This window comes from Halichoerus grypus, chromosome 8 (genome assembly GCF_964656455.1).
Source record: "Halichoerus grypus chromosome 8, mHalGry1.hap1.1, whole genome shotgun sequence".
In the NCBI taxonomy this organism is placed as follows: Eukaryota; Metazoa; Chordata; class Mammalia; order Carnivora; family Phocidae; genus Halichoerus; species Halichoerus grypus.
Genome location: NC_135719.1, coordinates 148,797,073 through 148,802,678, shown reverse-complemented (window position 1 = coordinate 148,802,678; position 5,606 = coordinate 148,797,073). Strand labels below are relative to the sequence as shown.

At 58.5% G+C, this 5,606-nt stretch overlaps 1 long non-coding RNA gene across 1 annotated transcript; it reads right to left on the bottom strand.

The window, feature by feature from the left end:
- Positions 1 to 264: 264 nt before the first annotated feature.
- Positions 265 to 1,494, bottom strand: LOC118547650 (uncharacterized). The gene is made up of 2 exons (XR_004923194.2): positions 1,304 to 1,494; positions 265 to 668 (listed from the first exon to the last, which is right to left on the bottom strand). It is a non-coding gene; the product is annotated as an uncharacterized LOC118547650 (long non-coding RNA).
- Positions 1,495 to 5,606: the final 4,112 nt, after the last annotated feature.

The following is a 5,606-nucleotide window of genomic DNA, read 5'->3' as shown; positions in this document are numbered from 1 at the left end:
CACCCGGGCCGAGTTTCAGGGGCCCATGGGGCGCTCTGGGGTGGGGGGGTGGGAAGGCCGAATGGGCCGCCCGTGGCGCCGTCAGCAACCGACAAGGCTAAGCGAGCACCCGGGGCCCTGGCCGGGCGGGCGGGCCAGGAGGGCCTCGAGGCTCAGGGGGCCCCCCTACCCGCCGCGCCTCTGCCCTCCCCCAGCTCCCGCCCATGAGAGGCACAGAGACGCTTCCTGTTACAACCAGGGAAACTGAGGCCCAGAGAGGTTAAGTTGCCTTTTCAAGCTCAGCGAGCGGGCTTTAAGCCGAGCCTCGAAAGATGGGAAAGATCTGGACGTTTGGAACAGGGAGGGTCGCTTGGTAGGCAGGGGAAAGATTCGGGCAAGGCATGGAGGTGGGCCAGGATGCAGGGGTGGGGCGGGGGGTGGGCAGTGAGCAAGGCCCGGCCAGATGGCGAGGACCCAGCAAACGATTCCATCTGCCCAAGGGTCAGCGGAGGCTTAGCTGAGCATCTGGGTCGCGGGATGGTCGGACGGAGTCGGGGAAGAGCAGCGAGGAGGTTGTCCAATGTTTGCTGGAGAGATTTCGCGGCTGGTCGGGAGGCGCCAGGAGGCCACCACGCAGGAGGCAGGCCTTGCGGGGTCTGTGGCACCGGGTGAGTGCTGGGAAGCTGGTTCTGGGGAGAAAGCAAATATCTGCGTTTTGATGGGGGGAGGGGGGCTGGATTCTTGCAGCTCTGCCTACACAGATCCCTCATCTGCGCCCTCAAAAGGCCCGGGAATGGTTAGGGGGCGCGGTGGGCTCCCTGCAGGAGGAGGCGCCTCGCGGAGTGGCAGTCGGCTCTGAGGGGTGGGTCGCTCCCAGAGAGGCGGCCCGTAGGGGCTAAGGGCTGGGGACCGTCGGCAGGGCGCCGGGCAAACGGGTCGGACCGGCTGATGAGGGGGCACAGCCACTGGGTGTGGCGAGCTGGCCACGCTCCTGACTCGCTGCCGCGGGGCTGGGGACCTGGGAGGCCACATCCGGGGCGGCAGCCTGGGCGGGGTCTGGGGCGGCGCCGGGCCTGCGGAGAGGGCGGGGCGTGGCCACAGCGGGCCCGGGGCCCCACCCCCACCCCCACCCCCACGCCCACCCAGCCATCCTAAGCAGGAGCTTAACCCCTCCTCAGCCTTTGTCCCCACACCCGGTCAACAACTGTCCTGTCCCCTCTGCTTTTCCGCAGCCAGGCTCCTCCCCAGAGATGTCCCCCCCCGCAGCCTCTCCTGGGGGGCCTCCCTCGTCCTCACTCTGCCTTCTGCCCCCCTGCTTTCTCACCGCTCCAGCGAGGCGGAGGCCACGGTGGCCGCGCCCTCAGCCTTCCTTGGCCCACCCTTGGCCACAGAGATCCTCTGTCCCGTCTGCACCCACTCTTCCTGGAGGTGAGCTCTCCTCTCCAAGAGTCATCAGTCCCCTCCGCACGCCCGGCTGAGGGCACCCAGAGTGCCCAGTTCTGACCCCTCTGCTTCCCGAACTTCAGACCCAGATATCTGGCTGGGTTGGGGGGCTTATTGCCCATCTCTTGCAAGGCTCGTCTGACACACCATGCCCAGTCCAGATGCCCAACCCAGCTTCCTCCTTGGGCTCAGACCACGTGGATCTGAATCCCCGCCAACTCCAGCTCTTACCGGCTGTGGGATTTGAGAACAAACTACTTTCCCTCTATGTGCCCCATAAAATGTGGATAATAATAGTGCCCACCTCCTAGGGTGGTATTGAGGAGTCGGTATAAAGTTCTCGGAACAGTGCCTGGCACAGAGTCAGCGTTCGGCTCTGAGTGTGTTTGATTCTAAGGAGAGGACGCCTTCCTTACGCGGCTCAACCTGGCGTCCCTGGGAGACGGTGGTAGGCAGCCTCCAAGAAGGCCCTCCACCATCCCAGCCATCCCAGCTTCCCTATTCACATCCTGCTGTGATCCTTGCCGCTTGAGGGTGGGTGGGGAGTGATGTCTGGGTCTAGTGAAGAGAAAACAGGAAGTGATGGGGTTATCACTTGTAAGATTAGGTTATAAAAAGACTTGAGCCTGGGGGGTTCTCTCTCTCTCTTGCTCTCTTGGTCTGGGGGGAGCCCACTGCCATGCCCTGAGCAGCCCTATGGTGAGGCCCAGGTGGCCAGGACCTGAGGCCGCTAGCAGCCAGGTGGGTGAGCTTGAGAGCAGATCTGTGCTTTAGGAGCCTCTGAAATGTTACATTTTTCTCCCAGTCCATACAACTGTCTCGTCTATACCAAACTCAATGGCAATTTTTCAAATTAACTTTTAAGAAACCTTTCTGAAACATCACCTTAGTGTTCATAGACACAGTGACCATCTTTTTGCACTAATATTTTGGCAGTTTGTGTACTATTCAGTTAAAGGACTCCCATTACATGTTTGACGGGTATAAAGAGGTCAGAGAACAAGGCGCATGTGACTCTGGGTAGGGCAGAAGCTTGGGGCAGGCTTGGAGCAGCCCCTCTCGGGGGTTCCTAACTTGGGGTGGGGTGGGAGGATGGGTTTAAAGGTTCCAGGAGCTCCTTGAACGTGTACCCACTTCATTGGCATGGATGGGTCTGTCTGGGTTTTGGAAAGGGTCAGGAGCACCTGTCAGCTTTTGCCCATGGGCTTCGCAGAGTGTATGGAGTGGCTCGAGTGCTGTGAGCGGATTAAGTGCCACTGAGTTAAGAAAGCTTCTGCTGCACTGTCATTATTTAATTACCTACAGGTGCTATGGGCCCTTTAAAGGCTAAAATGTAGAAAATGTCTCTGTCAACTCCCCCCGCCCCCTTTTGCCGCTGGATCACATCAGTCACCAAGTCTCAGTGGTTGTGCCCCCTAGATATCTCCTGGGTCCCTTTTCTCCTTCCTAGGAGCTCTCCCCCTCCCTCTCCCTCCCCTCCCAATTCAGTACCTTCTGGAAGGCCAGGCCAAAGTGGGCTCTTCCTGCCCTCCCTGGGCAGCCAGAGGGTGTCACCTTGGGCTCCTCCCCTTTATGCTCCCCTGCCCCTCCCCTCACCCAGCCCCTCCTGCCCCTTGAACTCCAGCCTTCCCACCTCAACTAGTGCTTCCCACTTTCAGGTTCCTTAACCAGCCAGGCGCTTGCTCGCCCCCTGCTCCCCCACACTGCAGCTGGAGGAGAAGTGCAGAGCCTGGGGCTCTGCGCCTACCAGTCAGACTGCTTATTAGCCCTCTTGTCCTACTTGTCTCCGTTGCAAAAGGGCGGCAGCAATGGCTGTCCTTGCCCTCCCTGGATGATTGGCAGGATCAGAGAAGACAGATGAAAGGCTTTGTGAAGGACTGCCATCATCCTTACTATTATTTACTATCGTTGTTCTTATAAACACTCAGAAACAAGATGCTCAAAGCCATAGGACGGCTATTAAGAAATGCCAAAAACTGGGGCGCCTGGGTGGGTGGCTCAGTTGTTTAAGCGTCTGCCTTCGGCTCAGGTCATGACCTCAGGGTCCTGGGATCAAGCCCCGCATCAGGCTCCCTGTTCAGTGAGGAGCCTGCTTCTCCCTCTCCCTGCTTCTCCCCCTGCCCGTCCCCTGCTCGTGCTCTCTCTCTCAAATAAATAAGATCTGTAAAAAAATTAAAAGTAAAAAAAAAAAAAGAAATGTCAAAAACCAGCAAAAATTCACCTGGCCCTTCCCTAGAATGGCGGGTAGTGTAGGGAGAGGCGGGAGAGGTGCAGAGGACCTGGGTTCAAGGCCCAGCCCATCAGCTTCCAATGGGAGGAGGCTGCCAGGACATTCTCCCTCCTCAGACACCGGAGACACTGCCTCTAAGCCCATGAAATGCTTCCATTTTGTTTAAAATCAGGAAGGAAAAAAAAAACTTTCAGGGTGAAGAAAATGTTTTATTCCTCTCTCTACCAATGCAGTCACAAAATAAAACTTTCAGGGGCGCCCGGGTGGCTCAGTCGGTTAAGCACCTGACTCTTGATTTCGGCTCAGGTCACGATCTCAGGGTGGTGAGGTCGAGCCCCACATCAGGGTCTGTGCTGGGCATGGAGTCTGCTTGAGGTTCTCTCTCCCTCTCTCTCTGCCCCTCCCCCTGCTCTACCTCTCTAAAAAATTTAATAAAATAATAAAACTTTCATATTTTTAATGGCGGCAGGAGCCTGGGAAGGTAAAGTGCCGTGGGCATGTGAAAGTCAAATGCAGCCTGGGTCCTGGGTCCTGGGTCCTTGGGGTCCTGGGTCCTGCGCAAGGTTTTCACATGGCGAGTCTCAGCTTGCTGGCCTCTAGAGTGAGCATGATCATGTAAGCCATGTGAGAATCAGGGAGCCCTGCAGGCTGGGTGCTGGGCTCGGGGTTCCTCCATCCACCGTCCAGTGGGGATCTCTGTTGTTCTGCACTTGAGACACAGCATACGGGAGGTGGACAAGGTCCAGGCCTCCCGAGCCCCTTAAAAGGATTAAAAGGGGTAGAAGGAAAGTAGGGGACAGGGAGCCAAAGGAGTCAATAATACAAGGAAACCTTTGAAGAAGACAGATCTGGCTGAAGAAACCCTTCTCTTCTTTCTCTGCTAGTGAAACAGAGACCTGGGGAGCTCCACCGCCCCCTGTGGCGGGGCAAGCCTCCCGAGGAAGGAGCGGAGCCGGGCAAGGGACAGGGGCCTTCCCAAATCCTGTCAATAACCCAGTGACCTGGGGCAGCCGGCCGAGCACTTTCCGTGCATCAGTGCGTCTCTGTGACGTGGGGGCAGGTCGCTCACTTGCCTTCCAGGCCGGGAAGCTACTACTCAGAGGGGTTAAGCGGTGGACGAGGGGCTCTGTCCGGGGACCTGTTCTCCAGGCTTGGACGTGGCCCCTCTTTCTTAGGGAATGTGTTGCTTTCCCCAGAAGATGCTCAGAGGAATTTCAGACAGCCTGATGAAAGGAGCAGGGGGGTGTTCAGAGCAGGAAGTCTTCCCTAGGTATCCTAATACAGAGAGATTGATCGCCTAGGGGAACATCTCCACATACACACAAATATGCCCCTAGCAAGTGTCACCCAACACACTTGACCACCACGCAGGCGTACGCTTAGCCACCGCACGGGGACCACTCACACACAACCTGTGGACAGATGCATAGCAGGTGGAATGTGATGCTCCAGCCCCCTCAGTTTTGGCCTCCTCCGTTCTGAACATAGACACTGCCCACCTGCACAACCCGGGACAAAGCCAGAGAGGCAGGGCCTACCCTCGGGCAGAGATGGGCTTGGCCAGCCACCCCCAGCCCTTAGTCCCGTCGAGACCCCCTTAGTGCAGCCTGGGAGCGCACAGTGGAGAGGGCTTCCTGGGCAGCCCTGCTCCCCTCTGGGCCCCAGCGCTCGTCCAAGCCTGCTGGGAGAATCATGGTATGGATGGGGGCGCTGAGAGGGGGGCTGCGGGGGCATTAGGAGGGCACACCAAGAAGGGCCCTGGTGTTTCTCTCCCAGCCGGGACCCCTGCCAACTACCCCAGCTGCCTCCCTTCACGCTAATGGTTGAAGAGAAGGTGGCCGGGAGACCTCGTTGAAGTACAGCATCCTCCCGAGTGTGTCTGGAAAGTCCTGCGGGCCCTCAGAGGCCGGGGGTGGGGTGGGGGTGGGGGAGGGGGGTGGGGGGGTGGCACTGA